The 23,163-nt window shown below is 54.4% G+C and overlaps 1 protein-coding gene across 1 annotated transcript in view; it reads right to left on the minus strand.

Annotated features, from left to right (window-relative positions):
* ZNF469 (zinc finger protein 469) overlaps window positions 1–23,163 on the minus strand; it is a 264,223-nt gene that overhangs the window by 234,160 nt on the left and 6,900 nt on the right. The window contains exon 2 of the mRNA XM_057533761.1: window positions 4,150–4,199. The gene's annotated coding sequence lies outside the window, so the exon portion shown is untranslated. The remainder of the gene's footprint in view (window positions 1–4,149; window positions 4,200–23,163) is intronic.

Raw genomic sequence — 23,163 nt, forward strand, 5'->3', positions numbered from 1 at the left:
GGTGGACAGAAGCGTGGGAGGAAACCCCCTCAAACAGTGGAACCGTCACTTATCCGCAGGGCTTACCACGTGGAGAGAATCTTAGGGTTGAGATAGATGGCTTGGAGAAGAAACAGGGGACCAGAAGCAGAAAACTAAGCTTGTAGGAGAGAAGCGTCTATTAACCCCAGAGAAAACAAAAGGTTGTTGCAGAAAAGAAATGTGACTCTAGCACGTCGTGCAGCCTGATGGGAACGTGACTGACACTGTCCATAACGCTTCACACGCTAAATACTGCTTCAACCGAGGGTCACCATTTAGCTCCATGAGGATGGGGAGGCGGAAGAGGCTGCAGGGGGCGCAGGGTGGGGAGTTGTGCGAGAGAGATAAAGGGTGTTTAAAATGTGAAAGATCAGGAAGTAGCAATAAAAGCGAAATACTTAAGAGTCAGTGAAAAATAATCAGAAGAAACAACTAACAGAGAGAAGTGTGAGCCCGTCTGGGAAAGAGGGTTTGAGGTGGGAAGAGAGGCAGGGAATGGTCTTCAGTGGAAAATAACGTCCTGTTGGACTTTCAACACCATGTGGACGGAGAGCTTTGGGGGGCAATTACGTTGAAAAACAAAGAGACAGGAAAAGAATGGAAAGGGACTGAGTTTCTCACGATGGCCATCACCTTCCCAAATCAAGTTTGCTTTGTCTGGCCTGCAAGGACCATCTAAAGGGTCTTGACTTTCCTCTCCATGAACTTTGTACATGGTGAGCTGGCCGGTGGGCACTGTCGCCAGGCTTCCTCTGGTTTCTGGAGCAGACCTGGAGCCCGCCAAGCGGAAAGTCCCTTCCCCCAAGGGTGACAAGGACCAGGAGAGCCACCGGCACCACCAAGCGGTCCCCCCCAGAGAAGAGTCTCAATTTGGACACAAATGACAAGTGGGGCAACGCAGTCTGTATGGGGAGGGGCCGTCCCGAACACTGTGGGGTGCTGAGCAGCACCCCTCCTCCCACGAGACGCCAGGAGCGCCCCCCTCAGCTGCAACGTCAGAGTTGTCTCCAGACACTGCCACGTATCCCCTCGGGACAGAGCCGCCAGATTCAGCAAATAAAAATATAGGACGCCCAGTCCAACTTGTATTTCAGATAAGCAATGAATAATTTCTAGTATAAGTATGTCCCAAGCAATATTTGGGATATACTCATACTGTTTAAGAACCCTATTTGCTCGTCTAAAATTCCAGAATTGGTATTTAGCCAGGCATCCTGTATTTTGCCTGACACCCCTGCGTGGTGGGCAAACGCGCCCCCGGCTCAGAAGCGCGGCTCTGGAACAAGCCTTTCAGCTCTTCTCGTGGCGCACCTCCACGTGTAGGTAGCTCTGTCCGCTTGTTTACGAAGCGTACACACGTGCTGTCTGATCACTATACTGGCCATACTGCTCAACACATATACACAGCGAAATTTTAAGAGAATGGTACTCAAAAGTCCGTAGAAGTTTTAATATTTTCTTCTCACACCCAAGGGTCCCCTTATTCAGCCCATTTGAGAAGGCACGTGTGAACCCACCTGAGACTGGAGGAGCATGACCTCCAGGGGCCACCTGCTGACCCCCTGGGGGTTTCAGGAAAACCGCTGCCCTGTGACACGGACCTTCACACTGGGATAGGACCACCGTTACCAGCCCTGATTCCTCATCATTCACGTGCCTGTCGATTCAGCAGGTGCTCACAGGGCCGCGTGTGCCGAGGGCTGTGTCCCAGGCTCCAGACCCGCAGACCCTCTGCGGAGCGGAGGGGTGACCTCCTGGATGCGGGACCGACCGTAAATACTAAATACATCCCGGCGGGGCCGTGTGCCGTGGAGAGAAGTCAGGAGGGAACAGGGACAGAGGTGTTCGAGGAGGTGGCCTTGGGGCAGAGCCCGAGTGGACGGCGGAGCCGGGCAGCCCGGAGGGGTCTGGGCAGAAGGTCCTGGGGCGGCAGCCAGGATGCAGGCCCCAGGCGGGAGGAGGACGGGTCTCTGAGGGGCTGCAGGACCTCTCTCACTGCTTTCTGGAGACAGACTATAGGGTGGGGGGACGGGGAGACCCATGAGCAAGCCTTGGCCGTGGTCCAGGTGAGAGAGGAGGGCTTGGGCTGGCAGCAGTGATGGAGGTGATGGCAAGCTTCTGCATCTCTCTTAATAAAGGCGCCACAGGACCTGCTGGGTGACTGCATGTGGGCGTGAGCGCGCGGTCCAGGATGACTCGAAGGTTCTCGGCCGAGAAGGTGGAAACGTGGCACTGCCTGTACAGCTCAGGAGAGCTCGTGGGAGGAGCCAGATGGGGCGGGGGCCGAGGCTGGGATGGGAGGACAGCGACGGTGAATGGTTTTCCAGAAAGGACGGCTCACCGTGTATGAGCCACCTTCCTGCACCACAGAAAATCAAACAGACGTGCTTGTGAAGGTGACCTGCAGGCTGGCAAGGCCAAAGATGGATTAAGGTCGGTTGCCCTTGTCGCTGATCTCTTGTGGTCGGGGTGGGGAGTGAACAAGGATGGAAGGGATGTGCTGAGTCCACGGGCAGAGACGGGGCACAGGGCACTGGCGGCTGCTGTTCCTGGGAACCATAACGACGACCGCACGACGGGCGTGCGGCTGGAAAGCCCCTTCCCACAGTGACCTCGGCCTCCATCCTCACAACAGCCCCGAGCGGCATTATCACCCCCAGCAAACAGCGAAGGAAATGAGGCAAGAGCGGGGAAGGGACTTGCCCAAGGTCACCCAGCGAGCTGGCGGCTGAACTGAGACCGGGACTCGGGCCCCGGCTCCCAGCCGGTGCTCCCCGCACCCCACCCGAGACCATGGAAGCCCATGGGAAGATGCTCAACGCACCAGTCCTGAGGGGAACACAAACCAAAACCCCAGCGAGGGGCCACTGCACACCCACCAGGACGGCCAGGCTCACGGACGCTGACAACCAGGACACGGGAACTCCTGGGCGTGGCAGCGGGCGTGCCTTGGGGTGCAGCCACTTTGCAATGTGTTCTGGTGGTTTCTCATGTTACATCTATCTCACCGTACAACCCAGAAATCCCGACGAATACACACAGAGTGCCGACTGGACGCTGGGGAGAGACAGGCAGAGACGCCAGCCCGAGTGCAAGGGCTCCTGAGCGCTCTAAGCGCGGCCCCGAGAACCAGAATCGCCCAGACGTCTGCGGCAGGTGGATGCATGCATCTGTATCACGGGAAACCAGCCAGCAGTCACGAGGAGCACAGGACTAACGCCTGTGACAAGGTGGCCGTCGGATGCCTTGCGACCAGTGAAAGAAGACAGACCCCAAGGGCGGGTCCGGTCATTCCGCTTCAGGGACGTTCCAGAAAAGGCAAAACTGATCTCCAGCGACAGAAATCAGATGGGGGCTGCCGAGGGCTGGCGACGGGAAGGGTCGGCTACAAAGGGGATTCTGGGGGGTGACGGGAGCATTCTGTATGTTGACTGTGGTGGTGATGCAACTGGACGCATCTGTCCTCACTCAGAACAGCACAGTGAGAGGGGTGGATTTTAGTGATGTCGATTATATCCCAATAAACCTGGCTTAAACAACAACACACGTCAGACCACGTCCATCTCCTGCTGCAGACATGTCAGCATCTTTTCGTTACTCTTGGGACACGGCGCACGCTCCTCTCCTCAGCCTCTTCACCCCCCTCCCAGCCGCCCCTCCCGCAGGTCTTCCCGGTCCTCAGGGACCCTGCACACTCTGTTCCCCGCACTGCCCACACCCTTCCTTCTCCAGCTGCAGACCCTTGTCCCACCACCTGCCGGAGGAGGCGCCTGTCTTGCGCTCAGGAGTCTTTCCCTCCATCGCGAGCGGCAATCACATTCCCGCTTAGCTGTCTGCCTGGCAGGTATCCGTCTCCCCACGAAGGACACACACAATGCCTCTTTCTCAACACTGATGCCCGGCCCTTGTTACAGCTCATCACACACTAGGTATTCAATAAAAGTTACTGAATCAGAGAATGAATGAGCGAACAACTAAGTTCTGGAGACAATAAACACACGAAGTGACTTCCCTACACCCCATTTCTTTGGCAAAAGAAAACTCTATCAAAAAGGACGCAGGGCAAGGTAACACAGCCACCCCTTGGGCCATCGCGGATCAGCGGCGGGGACAAGTGACGAGCCCTACCTGTCGCTGCGGCAGGTCTCCAGATTCACGGCCCAGAGCTTGCTGTCAGCCTGAAAAACAGAAGGGAAGAAAACAGTTAATAGCTTTGCTGAAGTCTAGGCTTTCCCAACTGCCTGGCTTTGCTCAGCCTAAAATCAGCAGAAAATTTCAGCCAAGCCTGGTGCCTGCTTCACCACCAGAGCTTCTGAGTTTCGGACCAATCATCAGTCTTCTGAAGTCGAGGTTCTATTAAGGCTTGGCTCAAACAACAGGGTCAGTAAGAGGCTTATAAAAAAGATTTGAAAGGCTCTCCGCGCACCAATTAGCTCTTACAAAACTGTACTTTGATGAGCAGCGTGCAGATGCATCAGCTCCACGTGGCTCCCCTTCCCTGGAAACACCCTCGGGCCTGAGAATCAAAGCTGGCGGTTGGGAGAGGTGAGGCCGGGGAGGGGAGTCTTTGGGGCCCGACTGCTTCACAAGTTTTGCCAGATTCCTAGCGGAGGGAGGGGGTAAATAGTTGAGGACATCTGGCTGATATAAAAACACGGCTGGATTCATCCTTCCTCGAAGCAAATATTATTCTCATTAAAACATAATCAAATCATCTCTGGGGAAGAGCCGTCATGGAGGAGGGCAGCACAGAGAAGGCCTCTGGTCGCATGCAGCCGCGCTCAGCGGCCGGGCTGGGGTAGGGAGGCCCAGGCACCGCCCCCCCGCCCCCCAGCCTGGTCCCGGCCCAGCACGGCTCCCTCCACCGGCTGGTGAGACTCTTGACCAGGGTCCTGGCTCCTCCCTTCCAGTTGGGTCTCTGGGACAGGACACTGCCTTCCCAATTCTCAACCAGGTCCGGAGCGGGAGGTCTCAACACGGAGACATCCCACAGCGAGAGGGCATGCTGTGCGTTGCCTGGTCGAATGCCAGCATCAAGGTTGTGTGAATTTGGTAGACGTGGTTACCACCTACAGTCAGCCAGCTCCCAGTAAGGGAGATTACTCTTCGTAAGGTGGGTTGGCCCCATCCAACCACAGTTGGAGCTCTTAGGAGCCAAAAGTGAGGTTTCCCAGAGAAGAAAAAAATTCTGCCTTGTGACTATAACAGACACCCTGCCGGGGTTTCCAGCCTGTTGACCTGCCCTACAGATTTTGGACTTGTCAACCCCCAATCCTTAAAATAAAAATACATTTCTCTCTCTCTGCAGATAGATAGATTAGATAGATAATTGATAGATAGATGATAGATATCCTCTTGGTCCCGTGTCTCTGGAGAACCCTGGCTGATACACAGAGAAAACAAAGATCTGTGAGTCCCCCAAGGCTAGCCCTTGAAAACTCCTCACCCAGGTGGCAGTACAGACTGGTAGCTAAAAATGCTGACTCTTGGTTTATATGAAGTTCTGCAACAGGCAAAACTAATCAATGATGGAAAGATTAGGACATTGGCCGCCTCATCGGGGTGCAGGCAAGGACTGACTGGGGTGGGGGCACTTTCTGGGGGGATGGGAAATTCCACGTGCTGATAAGGGAGGGGTTCACAGGTGTCTGCTTACATTAAAACTCAGCGAACAGTACACCTAAGGTTTGTGCATTTCACTGCATGGAAAGTTTACTTAAAAACATCAATACTGAACTCTAGCTGGTGAAATGTGAGCCCAAGTGTTAAGGTGTGAAGTGTACTGGAGTCTGCGGTGGCTGTTTGAAATGCGCACAAAAATAAGACGGATCCACAGCTGCAGAGAGGGATGGAGAGCTGCATCGACAGCTAATAAAGTGAATGCAGCTCGACGCTAATGGTGGGATCAGGTGGTGGGTTATGTGGGTGTTCGTGATAAAATCAGGTCAGCTTCCCTGTGTGTGTGAATGGTGGGGCCGGCCTGTCTGTGGCGAGTCCTTAACTGTGCTGAACGCCAGCTGCAGAACTGACCGGCGTCTTCACCTCTGCGCCTCTGTTCCCCCAACTAAAAACGCTGAGCGATGACAGCACCCATTTTCAGGGCTGTGTGAAGGTTAAAAGGTGATGTGCTCAGAGCACGCAGCCAGCACTGGCACGACAGCAAGCGCCCAGCATCCCCAGCCGTTCTTAGCAGACGTTTCTGCTTGCAACGCTAGGAACCAAGAGGCTGAGATGTGACTTGCTAGACGGCCCGAAGTCCTAAACCTCGGACACTTCTGAACACCGGACTCCTGAGTGCACACCGCGCTGAGACGGGGACAGGACAGGGAGTAACATCCTCATTCCATGACCTTCAACCGGCATCAGGGGACGTCACGCTGGAGGCTCGTGGGGACCAGGATTAACAAGCTACGGTCACCTGAGGCAGCGTAAGCCAAGGGCCTGGGGAGCCCGGACCGGCAGGAGTGTGTGCTACCGTGACAGGTGGTGGGAAGCCTCCTGGGGGAGTTATGCAAGGTGGGTAGGACTTCAGCGGATGGACGTGGTCCCAGACTGGATAAAAGATGCCCGGTGATGCAAGGTTCTGGTTCTGCATTCCATGTGGGTACAGAATATAAATACACTTGATTTTAAAATGTGGACCTTGTCAGAAGTTTCTTCCGCTGGTCCAGAACATTCCACAGTGAAATGACAGTACTGTTCCCAAAGACCCCCGTTCCAGGACCACAGCGTGTGACTCCGCTGGTCCTCCTACGCTTTTGCAGGGAAACATGGCAGCATGCTTCCGTGAGCGACTCTGCTCTGTGATCATTGTGCTTCACTAAAAGCTTCCCGAAGTGAAGTTTTCTGGCACGACATTCATTGAAAAATCTGAAGTTCCCAGTGGGTTTTGAATAAAATGCACCCCAAATGTAAAGGGCTCGTTTAACAATTAAATGCCACTGTGGGCCACTTTATTTACTAAGGACCCAGCAGCTCTGAGCCCGATGGATGAGGGTGGCAGTGAGCACAGGGGGAAGGACGACTGCCCGGCTGAACTGGGTTTTGCTTTTCAATTCCGCATCAGCCGCATCACACCGGTTTTGCGGTCCAGTCGCTCCGCTTCTTACTTGTGAACTGCGCGAGCCTCAGCGTCCCTCGCGATGGGGACGATTTTCTGACGCAGTTCTCGCTTGCTGGGTAGCATTGTCAATTCCAAGCATATTTCTGCTCCATAGACATCTCAGTTTGGCAAAATCTTGTTTTCAGCATGATGTGTGTTCTGCCAGAATTTGAATTTGTATTATCACTGCAAAAATAAATTACTGTACCTTCAACGTTGAACTTTTAAACTGGATCCGAGAAAGCCTCTGCACTGTTTCCTATGTGGCCCGCTGCCCTGTCGGCTGGTGGCGTGGGGCTCCTCGTGCCCCACAGGCCACTGGTGGGGACGGCACGACGGCCAGAAACCAGAGGCTGGCAGGGCAGCAGGCTCCACACGTTAAAAATAAATTCATTTTTTAAATCTTTAAATCCTAGCTAGATTCTCTTGCCACCCAAATCTCCGGCCTGATGTTTGCTGCTTTGCTTCAAAGGGAGATTAGTGAATGTTAGAGACACGACTAGTTAGTGCCTGACCGAGTCTCCCTCCTGGTCACACCGCTGTCCATGATCAGGGACAGAGAATGCCGGGCTTGCGTCTGTGACAACAAGAGAGCTTTTGCACAATGGGAGACATGAAACATCCCCTAGAATATGGCAAATAATTTTAAATTATAGGAAGAATGTTAAGATAAATATTTAGAGGCTCTGAAGGAATGCAGCTCTGTTTCGAAGGAAAATGAAACACTGGAAAAACAGGCTCAACTGCTGTTTTCATTTCCAGAAGCTGCGTCGGATGCAAGAACCACGTGGGGGAGACGTTCTCCCCACACCCCAGACCGTGGCCCCACGGTCCTGATTCACCCTCTCCTTTCGCAGTCTCTCTCTGGCCCCCCTTCCAGGCGCCGGCGCTCTGTGGAGGGTGGAGGCCAGTAAACCGGCCTGTCGCCGAGAAGCTCTGAGAACAGTGGGGTGGACACCCACGCCCCTCACCCAACAGGCACCCCTGTGCCCGTGTGGGGACGGCCCGCCCCTCCTTCCGCAAGTGTCCGCAGGGCGTGTCGGGAGAGGGTGAGTGCCCAGCCCAGCGTCACACTGGAAAGTGCAGCAACCTTCCCCCTGGCCCCAGCCCAGGCCATCCAGGGCAGCCCAAGGACCAGGTCTCCCAACAGGCAGGGCGGGGGAGCACAGCACCTGCAGAGGAGCGGGCACGGCCACGTGGATGCACCGCCAGGACCGGCTGCCAGGGCTGGGGCGGGAGGCAGCAGAGGGCCGCGTGTCTTACCCTGAAGGAGGGAGGAGCCGGATGCCGCTGAGCGGCTGACAAAGGTGCTGGAAAAGTCCCTCCTGGCAGAGAGAGGGCGGGGTCCCAGCGAGCAGAGGTCCTGGGGTCCTCACTGGCCACCAGCACTCAGCAGTGGCCAGGATGGCCAGTCCCTGCCCTTGTCGGGACGTACAGTCACATACTAACGCTGCAGACACGGGGGCTGCGGGGGAAGAAGGCGTGAGCGGGCAAGACCCGCTCCATCTCTGTGTCGGGGGGCTCTGGTCGGGGAGGGCTGCCCACAGGGAGGATCTGGGCGTTTCTTCAGTAGCCCCACTTCAGACCAAATCAGACTTGCCCAACAGCACCCACCCACCGAGGCACTGCCGATCCCCGAGAAGGTCTGCGTGGCGTGGTCACCGACAGCAGGTTTGGGGGACCTCGGGAGGGGGAGGCCTGAGAGCTGGGCACTGCCCACCCTTGAGGGGACAGCACTGCCCTTGACGGGAATGCCAGAGGTTGCAGGGGACAAGTCTCGACCAGCCCATGAGCAGCAGCTGAGATGGTAGAGTCCCAGCAGGACACAATCTACGGATTTTGCCAGGATTTTGTACAGGAAGTGGAATTTGGGGCGAACAGGACGCCTGGAGTAAAGCAGCAGCCCAGAGGCACGATGTCAGTCGTGAAATGACGAGCCACCATCACGCACCCAAGCTCGCAGGTGCTCCATCGGTCCTGGGGTGGAAAACATGCTGGTAGAAAGCGTGTCCAAACGCCAGGCCCTCCGGACGGACCACGGGCAGTGGTCTTTGCTTCATCCCCCAGCCCACGGCATAGCGACACGAGTGTGGCCCTGAGCTGGAGGTGGCCGCGGACGACAGCGGTGTGCCGGCTGCCTGGTGCCCGGCACACTTCACGGGGGATTCAAGGGGCCGGAGGATAAGCCAGCCCCGCAGGGGGAGGAGAGCCCCCCACAGCCGCTCTGCGGGCAACGGGGGCCCAGCAGGAAAATCTGGGCCCGGCGGCCTCCCTGGAAAACATCGTCTGGGGCCGTGTTTTCTCCGAGGCTTTGTTGCTTTGTTACCAAGGACGCTCTGTTCCAACTCCCTACCCCTCACCTAAGATCATCGCCCATCTTTGTGAGAAGTCAGAGTAATTCTTTCCATCCCCGCTGGCCAGGTCACGCTGGCATGGCAACGAGACAGGCTGGGAGGAGGGAAGCGTTACCCCCAAGCTCAGCAGTGGCCACGCTGCCCCCTCCCTCCCAGCCCGTGCCTCTTGCGGGGCTGCCCCCTCCCTCCCAGCCCGTGCCTCTTGCGGGGTGAACGCCTGGCTCCTGCGTCCGCATCATCACCGACGCTCTGAGTGCCTGCTGGGTGCCAGACCACGTGCGAAGGCTCCTCGTGGGACCTGATCAATGCACCTCCGTGACCGCGAAGGCTCCTCGTGGGACCTGATCACTGCACCTCCGTGACCACGAAGGCTCCTCGTGGGACCTGATCACTGCACCTCCGTGACCGCGAAGGCTCCTCGTGGGACCTGATCACTGCACCTCCGTGACCGCGAAGGCTCCTCGTGGGACCTGATCACTGCACCTCCGTGACCGCGGTAGGACGCAGGCGTTAGTCTTTATCCTGAGTTTAAGACTAAAATCTGACCCTCTAAACCCTCATGAGCATGGTCATTTTGGTTTTCAACAAGGGTGCCAAGACCATTCAATAAGAAAAGGACAGGACTTCCCTGGTGGCGCAGTGGTTGAGAATCTGCCTGCTGATGCAGGGGACACGGGTTCGAGCCCTGGTCCGGGAAGATCCCACATGCCGCGGAGCAACTAAGCCCGTGCGCCACAACTACTGAGCCTGCGCTCTGGAGCCCACGTGCCACAACTACCGAAGGCCGCACGCCTAGAGCCCGTGCTCCGCCGCAAAAGACGCCACTGCAATGAGAAGCCCGCGCCTCCTCAACAAAGAGTAGCCCCCGCTCGCCGCAACGACAGAAAGCCAGTGTGCAGCAACGAAGACCCAACGCAGCCAAAAATAAGTAAATAAATAAATTTATAAAAAATAAGAAAAGGACAGTCTTTTCAACAAATGGTGCTGACAACTGGACACCCACATGCAAAGGAATGAAGCTGGACCCCTACAAAACAGCACATGCAAAAATTAACTCTAAAAGGCTCAAAGACCTAAATGTAAGAGCTAAAGCTGTAAGTTGTAGAAGAAAGTAAAGGTGTGAAGCTTCGTGACCTTGGATTAGACAATGGTTTCTTGGATGTGACACCAAAAGCACAGCAATAAAATAAAAAAATAGGTAACCTGTACTTAACCAAAATTAAAAATTCTGTGACAGGAAAGGACATCATCAAGAAAGAGAAAAGACACAGAATGAGAGAAAATACTTGTAAGTCACATACCTGATAAAGGAGTTGTATCTAAAATAAAGAACTCCTAAAATTCAACAATAAAAAGACAAACAGCATATACAAATGGGCAATAAGCATGTGAAGAAGATGCCCACCATCATTAGCTGTCAGGGAAATGCCGTGAAATACCACATCACGTTCACTATAATGGCTCTAATCAAAACACACAGGGCTTCCCTGGTGGCGTGGTGGTTAAGAATCCGCCTGCTTGGGCTTCCCTGGTGGCACAGTGGTTGAGAATCTGCCTGCCAATGCAAGGGACAGGGGTTCGAGCCCTGGTCTGGGAGGATCCCACATGCCGCGGAGCAACTGGGCCCGTGAGCCACAATTACTGAGCCTGCGCGTCTGGAGCCTGTGCTCCGCAACAAGAGAGGCCGCGATAGTGAGAGGCCCGCGCACCGCGATGAGGAGTGGCCCCCGCTTGCCACAACTAGAGAAAGCCCTCGCACAGAAACAAAGACCCAACACAGCCAAAAATAAATATAAATATAAATAAATTAATTAATTAAAACAAACAAAAAAACAAGTTCCATAGAAAGAATCCGCCTGCTTGCCTGCCAATGCAGGGAACACGGGTTTGAGCCCTGGTCTGGGAAGATCCCACATGCCGCGGAGCAACTAGGCCTGTGAGCCACAATTGCTGAGCCTGCGCGTCTGAAGCCTGTGCTCCGCAACAAGAGAGGCCGCGATAGTGAGAGACCTACGCACCGCGATGAAGAGTGGCCCCCGCTTGCCGCAACTAGAGAAAGCCCTTGCACAGAAACGAAGACCCAATGCAGCCATAAATAAATAAATAAAAACAAATTAAAAAAAAAAAAGATCCTTAAAAAAAAAAAAAAGAATCCACCTGCCAATGCAGGGGACACGGGTTCAAGTCCTGGTCTGGGAAGATCCCACATGCCGCGGGACAACTAAGCCCACGTGCCACAACTACTGAAGCCCGTGCGCCTAGAGCCCGTGCTCCACAACAAGAGAGGCCACCGCAATGAGAAGCCTGCACACTGCAACGAAGAGTAGCCCCCACTCGCAGCAACTAGAGAAAGCCTGCGCGCAGCAATGAAGACCCAATGCAGCCAAAGATAAATACATATATTTTTTAAATGCTTTAAAAAAAAAAAAAGACAGAGAACCAGAGTGTTGATGAGGATGGGGGGAAACTGGAACCCTCAAGCATTGCTTGCGGGGATGTAACAAGGTGCAGCTACCATGTCTGGGAACCCCTCAAAAGGTTAGACATGGAGCTACCATACGACCCAGCAATTCCACTCCTGGGCATATACACAAGAGAAGGGAAAACACGACCACACCAAAAATATGTGTTTGTAGCAGCATTATTCTTAACAGGCGAATAACAGAAACAATCAAAATGACCACCAAATTAATGGATAAGCAAAATGTGGCCAATCTGTACACTGGAATATCACTCAGCCATACAAAGGAATGAAGCTCTGACACAGGCTAAACATGGTGAACCTTGAAAACATCATGCTAAGTGAACGATGCCAGATACAAAAGACCACATATTATATGATTCCATTTATGTGAAATGTCCAAAATAGGCAAGTGTAGATTCATGGTTGCTAGGGGCAGGGAGAGAGAGAACTGGGGGAAGACTGCTAATGGGGACAAGGTTTCCTTTTGGGGTGACCAAATAGTTCTGAAATTGATTGTGGTGATGGCTGCACAATTCTGTAAACATACTAAAAACTGTTTCATTGGACACTTTAAATAGGTGAGTTGTACAGTACATGAATTACTTCTCCATAAAGCTATGTTAAGAACAACTGAGGCCCAGGGCAGTAATCAACGGACCACGTTCCACATAAAGGGCAGAGGCAAGACTTGAACTCAGGCCCTTCAGGTCAAAGCTCTTCACTGCCGGCTCTGTCACCTCCTCCGGACTTACACCTTCGCATAGGTTTCCCTAAGCCTGGATTTCCTCATCACCAGTCATCTAGCCCCACGTGCTCCTCAAAGCATGGTCCCTGAGCCAGCAACACCAGCACCACCTGGGAGCCTGTGAGCAATGCAGAATCTCAGGCCCCGCCCCAGATGTGCCGGTCAGCATCTGCATTTTCACTAGATCCACGGGGAATTCGTGTCTGCATTAAGGCGCTGCGATTGTATCCCTGAGGCTGGCTGCTTCATCCCTCCCGTGTGAGTGGGAGACATCTGGCTGAAGAAAGCAGAGGCCTCCTTGCCTCAGGAGAAAGAGGCGGTTGCTGCCACTGTTCTGAGGCCAGAAGGAGCGGCTCATCAGGGTGGAGCAGGAGCCCTGGAGACAGGCTGCCTGTCCTACACGTGCGCCGTAGGGGTTACAGCCACAGAGACTCTGGGGCACTGTGCTGGAGGGGACTTTAAGAATCACTGCGTCAGCTTCCCATCTCCTCCTGGAGACACTCTCAGTATCCTCAGTGGGGTCATCCACATCCCACGAGGTAAGCACTACCTCACCTGCCGCCTTGCTGCACTGTTAAGCAGGACCAGTCATTTTGGAACTCAATCCCTGATCAGGCAGCAGTGACAGGGGTATGCCTAACACTCTAGCTGCCTGCCAGAAACTGAGATAAATCCTCTCATGGAGGAAGATGACATTGTCCTAGGCCTTGAGTTACCTCTGTATTTTTTCATGTACAATATCCAGCACATAATCAAAAATAATATGACATATAAGGAGATGGGACAACATGATCAAAAATCAAGAGAGAGCTTCCCTGGTGGCGCAGTGGTTGAGAATCCGCCTGCCGATGCAGCGGACACGGGTTCGAGCCCTGGTCTGGGAAGATCCCACATGCCGCGGAGCAACTAGGCCTGTGAGCCACAACTACTGACCCTGCGCGTCTGAAGCCGGTGCTCCGCAACAAGAGAGGCCACGATAGTGAGAGGCCCACGCACCACGATGAAGAGTGGCCCCTGCTTGCCGCAACTGGAGAAAGCCCTCACACAGAAACGAAGACCCAACGCAGCCATAAATAAATAAATAAATAATAATTAAGAAAGCAACTTAAAAAAAAAATCTCTGGTACTGTTTTCTCATTTGTCTAACAAGTATAGCAATGCCTTCTATGTTAAAAAAAAAAAAATCAAGAGAAACAACAGACAATAGAAACAGAGCCATGGATTATGGAAATGGGATCATCAGAATATGAACTTTTAATAATCCCTTAAAATACTCAAGAAAATGAACGACAAGATTGAGAATTTTGGTACAGTGGAAACTATAATAAGGAGTCAAAAAAAAAGTTCTAGAACTGAGAAATATAATAACTGGAATTTATAACTTAATAGATTATGTCTAACTGAAGAAAGAATTAGTAAACTGGAAGATAAATCAAAGAAATTCTGCAGATGAAAATAATAACTTTTTAGCTATTCTGGTGAAGGTATATTGGTACTCGCTGTGGTTTACATCTGCATTTCCCTAACGACTGATGATATTGAGCACCTGTTCATATGCTTATTGGCCATCTGAAGACTTTTATTTATTTTTTTTTTTTTAAATTTATTTATTTTATTTATTTATTTTTGGCTGTGTTGGGTCTTCGTTGCTGTGTGCGGGCTTTCTCTAGTTGCGGCGAGCGGGGGCTACTCTTCATTGCGGTGCGCAGGCTTCTCATTGCGGTGGCTTCTCTTATTGTGGAGCACGGGCTCTAGGCGCATGGGCTTCAGTAGTTGTGGCACTTGGGCTCAGTAGTTGTGGCTCACAGGCTCTAGAGCGCAGGCTCAGTAGTTGTGGCGCACGAGCTTAGTTGCTCTGCGGCATGTGGGATCTTCCCGGACCAGGGCTCGAACCCGTGTCCCCTGCATTGGCAGGCGGATTCTTAACCACTGCGCCACCAGGGAAGCCCCATCTGAAGACTTTTAAATGAAGGGCCTATTCTAAACTTTTGTGTATTTAAAAAATTAGGTTATTTCTCTTTTTTACAAATACTAATATTTATTAGAGTTTGACAACTCCTAGATACATAATTTAATTTCTATGGTAATTTAAAAGAATAAGAAAGTTATTTATAACTATCAAACTAACAAAGGGGGGTATAACATAATAAAAATAATTATTTTAAAAAGGCGAGAAAGGAGAGAAAAAGGGACACTGAATAATCAAGACAAATAAAAAACACACAGTAACTTAGATAGATTGGAATGTTAGATGAAATCTCCAATATATTAATCATCACGTTATATGTAAACAGACTAAATGCTCAAATTGAAAGATAAAGATGGTATCTTTTATCAATAGGAAAATGTAACTTTTCATCCAAATAAATGACTTTCTTGGAAGCATGTTTTTTTGTCTTTGTCTATCTCCCACTGTCACTACACAGGGAGAAAGAAGCAACCTACAAATCTGCTCTCATTTAGCTGGAAACATCTGATAATTATTGCTGATAGACTGTTTTGGTTTGCTACTAAAAAGTTAGTTCATTCTGCTAGACAAACTCCCTTTTTAAAAGAAAGGTTATCACTTCTACTTGTCAAGATCCTTTAAATAATGTGTTTTTAAAATCAGATCTGACATCCTTGCAGTTTCTCTTTACAATTCTCACATCTTAGTCCATCCTTGCCTCTAGAATATTGGTTAATGTCTCAAGTTCTGCCTAGGTTTGAGTCCTGACATTTACAGGACTCAGCTCAGGTTGAACAATTCATTTCATCCCCCTGGACCTCAGTTTCCTCATCTGTAAAATGGGATAATGGTCCCTACCTCAAAGGGTTGTTGAGTGGATTAAATAAGCAAAAGCACACGTCTCACATAATGAACACAGAACAAATGACAGCTGTGATTATTACCATAACATGAGGATTTTATTAGTGCTACTCTCCCATCCCCTTCTTGATCTGGTCAGTTCCTCCCGATCCTCTGTCAAGGCTCAATTCAGAAACTACTGGGACTTCCCTCGTGGTCCAGCAGTTAGGACTTCATGCTTTCACTGCAGGGGGCACGGGTTCAACCCCTGGTCAGGGAACTAAGATCCCACAAGCCATGTGGCTTGGCCAAAAAAAAAAAAAAAAAAAATTAGAAACTGCTCCCGTGAGCCCTGTCCCAGTCAATCACCTCACCTCACACACACACAAATGCGCAGCTCTGACCAGCACAGTCCTGTGCTGCAGACAGGCGTTTAGATGAATTTAACTCACCCCACACTGAAAACAAAAGACCCACGAGGGTAGGAAAGGGATGATATTCTTTCCTCCTCCCTGACTCAATGCCATGGAGTGACATCTTACACGTGAGATTTTAAAGTCAAGTCACAGCTGTGTGGTCAAAGTGTCCCCTGGCACACGAGTTGGGTGTACACACCCCTGATGCCAGGTTTTGCCCTCCAAAGGTGGAGACCCACGGGGCCAGGCAAAGGACGGACCCAGAGGAAAGTCTACTAGCTGACGTGTGGACCTTCGAGCTGTTCCCCTTTGGAGGGGACCGGCCAGCCCCAAGAAGCAACAGCGGCCGTGGCGGGAAATGGTTCGGGGATGAGAAGCCCAGTGTCCTGCTCAGCAGCAAGACTTACGCCATCCGTTCCCACGCGTCTTCCCCGTCCTATGGCACAGGAGCAGGTGTGGAGCTCGTGGTGAGGCTGGACAGACGCAGAGCCGTGTCCTGCAACGGGGTAAGCTCCCAGCTGGGACTCACCTGTGTGTGTGCCTGGCGGAGGCCGTGGTGCAGGTGGCCACGGAGCGCTACTGTGTGTCGGGCATGGGGCGACCCTGAAGCCACAGGACGGGTCAGAAGGTCTGTTTTTTCCAGTACATTCCACTGTCTTCCTTGAAAACCCGTGCGGAGTGGACGTTTCAGGGGAGGGGTTTCTCCACCCTTCACCCCTAACATGTGGCAGGGGCTCGTCCACGTCTGTGGTTCACGGGAGCGGATGAGGAAAGGGAAGAACAGAACCCCACAAAGGGAGGTCCCAGGAGCACACGTGCCAGCCTCCTGCGTGCTCGGGGTCTGACCTCGCTCTGAGAACATCGAGGTCAGACATGGTCCCCGGCGGCCTCTTCCACGTCCGCGCAGGCAGCAAGGCCGCTCTGCTCCACCCGCCCATCCGCGGCGCCCCGAGCCACCCTCCGCCAGCCCCCGCGCTCCGCTGTCACACTCCGGACCCTGCTCTGTCCCTAGACGGCGCCCCATGGCAGGTGCCCCCGTTTCCGGCGCTCTCCTTCCTTCCCTCAAGCAGGACCCCGAGGAGGGCCCGCGGCATCCCCAGGCCCGGGGCCAACGGCACAGGTGAGGCAGGGAGGCCTCCCCTTTGACACAGGCCCCCGGGTCTCCCACACGTCCAGCCCAATGGCCCGACAGGCGTCAGACTGACCCTCCCGGAGAGGCCCCCAGGCCGGGGAGGGGCAGGAGTCATGTCTGCAAGCCCGCGGACCACCTGCGCTGCGGAAAACGCACCCCATGGAGGGGCAGGCGGCCCCCCCTTCTCTCGGCATCAGAGCTGCCACTAAGCAAAGTAGAGCCAGGAGAGGCCAGGTGAGCCCGTCAGATTAACAAGGGTCAGAAGGGACTTTAACGCACAGCATCGGCCAAAGTACAGACCACCTTGAAAGTGGGCATCTGAATGCCAACGTTTAAAGGGCACCTGGATGCAGCAACTGCACTCCTAGGTGTGTGGGTACAGACATCGCTTGAAACCTAGACCGACCTGGTTACATCCAAGGGGGCTCAAGGGAAAGGTTTCGGCCAAGGGTGCAAGCTCCAGCCTCCCGTCCCACACCCGCCGCGACGGCGAGAGACGTCCCGCCTGGGGAAGGCTGGTGTGGCCGAGCTGGCCCGGTGCCCTGTGCCCTCGTCCGGGTTCCGGAACGGCCCCCGGTCGGCTGGCGCACAGGCAGCCTCGGCACTCGGGTCGGTGGGAGCCCCAGAACGAAGCCCCTCTGGTGGGAGGGCCTGGACTCCCTCAGGCTCCCCAGCCCAGAGCAGGATGTTGGTTTGGCCGCAGATAACCGGCTGCGAGAGGGGACCTGGGCACCCACAGCGCCGGGTGCCTCCCCAGCAAGAAAGACAGAGGAAACGGCATTTGGAGCAAATCCGCTTGACAGAAACTTGCCCCGGGTCCAAAATCATCAGTGAAAACCCAAATGGTTTAAGTCTGGCAACTCATCAGATGGCCGTTTGTGTAGGAAATGTGTAGCGAATGTCCACAGCAAGGCCCTGTTCCCAGCGCTGCGTGCAGATCTCTAGAACCTCAGGATTCCCAGAAAGCGGCAGCCTCTCTGGAAGTGAAGTTGTTTTCAAGGAAGGGAAGGGATTTACCAATTGCTAAGCAGTCTGGCATTTTAAAAACATCCAAAAACTGAAAAAAATCCATCCAGAGACCCAGGTCGACGTTAATTGTTTTTTCCTGTTAGCAAGGACAGTCGGGATAAAGTATCTGGAGGGTGCCCAGCTCCCGGTGACTCAGTCGGGGCTGGCATCAGCCACGGGCCGGGAGCAGACCAGCTGGCAGATCCCAGCGCACCGGTGCTTAGGGGGCCAGGCCGCCACCAGCCGTGCACATCCCGCCTCTGGGGCAGCGGAAGCCCATAGCTGCCCAGGTCCCATTGGCACCAGGAGGGGGAAACACCGTCGAGGGGACAGGACCGTCAGAGACCCTGTGGGGACTGGAGAGCCGGCCCACGAGGCTGTACATCAGCTCTAGAGCAAAGCAGTGCCTGGTGGGGAATTTTAGCCAAAAAAATTTTTTTTTCCACCACATTTAAAAACGAGATTTTCCTTGTGCTGTAGTTTTCAGAATTGTTTTTCCATCAAGGCCTGAGCCGCCCACCCTCCCCTGCCCACCACCTAATGCCCTCGGCCCCAGTTCTCTCTGAAGTCAATTCTCCGCTGGGTTCACCCCCCTCCCACCCCCGCCCCCAAGAGCTGGGGAAGCAGGAGTTTTAATTTTTCACTGCACAAGGGCACTGAGAAAGTCTACGATTGGTGCAGGAAACACACCCTTTACAAAAGTGCCCCCCCAAGCAAGAACGTGTCTCCTGGGTTTCCAGGGTCCCTCAGCTTTGTCACTAGAAGCGGCTTCTGTGCTTTCATTGTGATTAACCCGTGGACGCCCACACTTAGGCGTTTAAAAGTGATGTGCTGCTTCCTGCCCAGCGCTGGGACCGATTTCCTGTGAACTGAAGCTTCTGATTCTGAAGTGGTCAGAACGAGGGTTCTTCTGGAACGGCGGGTTGAGCCGCTGAGAACGTCTACCAGAATTCAAGTGGCCGCACAGAGCACGTCCGCGGTTTGCTGAAGGACGATCCCAGTGAAGGATGAGGGTCCTTCGGGTCAGCGCCAGTGACGACACGGAGGACACTCGGGCTCTGGAGCGACAGACACGGTGAGGACAAATGACCTCAGCACAGGCAGGTTCCACCCGCAGCCCGGAGGAGGGGTCTCGTCCGGAGCCCCGTGTCCCCAGGGACCTTCCAACACTCCCAGACAGAGTGGGGCGCCCGCTGTGGAGCCGGTTCGAAGCAGGGCACGCTGTGGCCAGTCCTGCTTCATGGCTCCATCGGGGACACGCACACACTTGCAGTGTGTGCTCCGGTTCTGCGTTCTAAGTTGTTGCTAAGTAACCGAATAAATCAGGCTGAGAGACACATGGCCCTTCTAGGCCGACCCAGGTTCCCTGAGCCAGCTCTAAGAACCACTCTAGAGGGTGGGGAAAAAACAGATCTCTCTCTCCTTCTCTGTCTTCTTTTTGTTGTTGGATGATAAGAAATCTCCAGACTAATTTCCATCTCTTTTATAAACATCATGACAATTAGTTGATTTTTTGCTCCATGAATTTTTTTTATCTTATTTAGGAAAAAAAAGCTGGCAGCGAGGCGCGGGTGACGTGTCCTCACTCGGCATGACCTGCGGTGTCAGCCACAGGTGGCGGGTGCCGTGTCACCCAAGCGCCATGTCCGGGAGCACAGCTTTCACCGCAGGGTCTGCCCCGGACCGGACCGGCCCGGCTGCATCGCTCTCTGGGTTCTGCAAGCCTCGCCCTGCAGGCTTCACTCTGAAGGACACTGGTTCAGGGATGAAGCATCAGGTCTGTGCTCTGGGGATTAGCGAGCTGTGAGCGCTCTGTAAGCACTCTCCTCCCGCATCTGAAACCCACCCGCTGGCCGTGACCGCCTCCGGGGCTGTGGGACGCAGACCCTGAGCCTCTGCTCTCAGCACCTGCACTGCTCCGTAGGGTGCGGTCCAGCGCTCCCTCGCAGAACCGGCATTTCTCCAGCGGGGCCGACTTCACACTGTTGCTTAAATGTGGCTTCTACACAATTAACGCCTTCCCGCCCTCGCCCACCACGACCAACCTCCTGCCACCCCTCTGTCCCCGCTCTGCACTTGTGACAGCTCGTACGTAGCTGAGGGTCCTGCATCTGTGTGCGCCGGTTTGCCCCACACTGGACCCAAATCCACGGGGCGGCGGGGTCTGAGCTGAGCTGTGTGAACGCTCACCCAGGGGACGTCTGCTGAGGTGGGGTGAGGGGGAACCCCGGGCCCCGAGAGGCCCCAGGGGAGGCCAGGCTGGGCTCACAGCCCTGAAACCCACAGCAGTAAAACAGCTTCTGGGGCCGGGAGGCAGGAGGGGATGTGGCAAATTAGGAGTGAATTCTGGAAGGACTCCTCTGACAGGTGACAGGGAAGGTTTTCCCCCATGTCACAGAAAATGCTAACCGTCAGAGAAACCAAGAATCCAGCTCCGTCAAAAAATTAAAGTAGAATTTCCGTATGATCCAGCAATTCCATTTCTGGGTACACACCCAGAAGAACAGAAAGCAGGGGGTCAAAGAGAGGTTTGTACACCCATGTTCACAGCAGCATTATTCATAACAGCCAAGAGGTGGAAGAACCCAAGGGTCCATCAGCGGATGATGACAAACAAAACGTGGTCCATCCACAACGTGGAATATTATTCGGCTTTAAAAAGGAAGGAAATCCTGACACGTGACAACGTGGATAAACCTTGAGGACATTATGCTAAGTGAAGTAAGCCAGTCGTAAAGGACAAATCCTGTAGGAGTCCACTTTTATGGGGTCCCTGGAGTAGACAAATTCATAGAGACAAAACTAGCAGGGTAGGTGCCAGGGCCTGGGGGAGGGGGAGGGGGGATGAGTGTTTGATGGGGACAGAGGATCATCTGGGGAAGATGAACAAGTTCTGTGCACAGTGGTGCTGGTGATGGTCGCACAACAACGTGAACGTACTTAGTACCTCAGAACTGCACGCTTAAAAATGGTTAGGACGGTAAATTTTATGGTATGTATATTTTACTACAATAAAAATGAATAAACCAAGAGTCCAGACAGAGTCTTCCCCCCAAAGCCTGGTTCACCGGCCTCTCCTGGGGAACTGCGGGCTCCAGACCTGGAAACCCACAGCTCCCACGTGGGCCCCACCCCGCTGTTATCAACCTGCTCACGTGCGGATCTGGGCAGGGGTTTTTGCTTTTCGGTCAGAGGACCACCTACCGCAGAGGCGTCTGGGGCCAGTTTACAATGCAGATTCCTGGGCACCGTTCCAGGCTCTGAATCGATCTCTGGGTGAAGGGGGTGCAACTACTTGTATTTTAGGAGGCCCCGCACACAGTTCTTGTGGCCACGTAAATGTGAAAAGGCACAGAGGGCGGGTCTGTCCTTCACCCAGAGGCTGCGGATCGCCCTTCAAAACATTGATTCACAAACCAAAACCCAGCGAAAAGCTGACTGAATTCCAGAGAGGAAAGCCACTTGAAATTGATTTTCATGAGCACGTCTTGTAATGTTTCACGGCCCCAGATCTCCATGCTGTAATGACCTTTTTTAAAAGGTGTTAGTCTAGAGGTGACCCCCAAACAGCCAGGAATCGTCAGAATTTACAGAAGCAAGGAGTTCGTCCAGAGGGACCAATAAAACCCTGCCCTCTCACTTGCCGGGGAGGCGGCCCAGGCAGCGGGTGCAAAGCTGGGGCCCACAGAGGGCCCCGAAAATCCCAGCCCCCGCCGCCAGGACCACATGCTGCTCCCGGGCTCCCACGGTGGCCCCAAGCCCCAGCTGCTTCCTGGGGAGTTTGCTGCCATGCTGTGAAGTGTGAGTTCTACCCCGATCAGAAGCGAGTCCGCCCGGCATCCCGCCGGCAGGAGGGAGGCGACGGCGGTGGGCAGACAGCTGAGAAGTGGTCAGCCACCTGCAGCCAGCCTTGAGGGCCACGGCCAGCCCTGGGGACGCCGGCCAAGCAGGCAGCTCACCAAAGACAGTGTCCTTCCCTCCCTTGCAGAGCGCACACCACCTGGATAATCCCAGGCCCGGCCAGGAGCAGGCAGGCCCTGGGGGCCAACGCTGCGGCGGCGTGATGATGCCAGAGCTAGAACCAGGCCCAAGGGGAGGGGCCTGTCTGGTAGGGTGGGGCTGCAGTCACCCAGCCCGGGTCCACTCCAGAAGGCCATCCTCCCGGGCGTACTGTGCGCAGAAGAGAGCAGGGGCACCTCTGACAGCCCCTCGCCCAGGCCCCCAGAGACCAGCGGTGTGGAAGGCGGCTGGTACCCTCCTCTTCTGTCCAGGAAATGAATGGTTTTGGGGCCCACAGACGTGCCAGGGTTTGGGGGGCAGTAGGTACTTATCCACTGTGGAAGTGTCCCGGGCCTGCTGTCACAAGTGACCCCGAACTTGGCGGCTCAGAACTCCCATCTATGCTCTCACGCAGTCTGGGGCCGGAAGTCCTGAAATCGAGGCGCCGCAGGGCTGCCTCCTCTGCAGCCTCCGTGGGAGGGGCCTCCCTGCCCCCTTGCAACTCCCAGGGCCTCCGCAGCCTCCAGCCCGTGCTGCGGGGCCTCCAGCCTCCCTCCTGCAGGAGGCGACCACAGGAGATCCAGGAGGGCCTCCCCGTCCCGAGACGCCTCATCTCCTCTGCATTCTGCCGTGGGAGGCCACATTCCCAAAGGTTCCAGGGAGCAGGACGTGGGCACCGCTGGGGCCATTCCTCATCCGACCACCCAAGGCAGGGGGTGCTTCTCTGAGCTTGGGACCTCCCTGGGGACACTAAACACAGCGGCCCACTGAATCGCCGCCGGAGCCCCGGCTACAGTTCACCGCGGCTCGTCCCTCCAGCCCCTGACCGGCCCTTCCATCCTGGCGGCCCGTGAAATCTGCTCCATCGCTGCGCGCAAGGCTCCGCCCCCGAGACACAGCCTCTGGATGGCCCCTCTCCCACTCACAGGGGCACTGCCTGGGCTGACGGCCACCCCTTGCCTGTCCGGGAGGATGGGGAGGGGCGGTAGGAAATCACCTCCGTAAGCCAACAGCATAAAAGGAGACCCCCACTCTGCAGGGGGCCAAGAGCTGCCCAGCCCAGGGCAGAGGCCAGGGAAGGGGGTGGGGAGCCCCACCGTCCCCCGACAACCACGGGGGCGCAGGAGGTGGACG

The sequence above is a fragment of the Balaenoptera acutorostrata genome, chromosome 19, assembly GCF_949987535.1.
Source record: "Balaenoptera acutorostrata chromosome 19, mBalAcu1.1, whole genome shotgun sequence".
NCBI lineage: Eukaryota > Metazoa > Chordata > Mammalia > Artiodactyla > Balaenopteridae > Balaenoptera > Balaenoptera acutorostrata.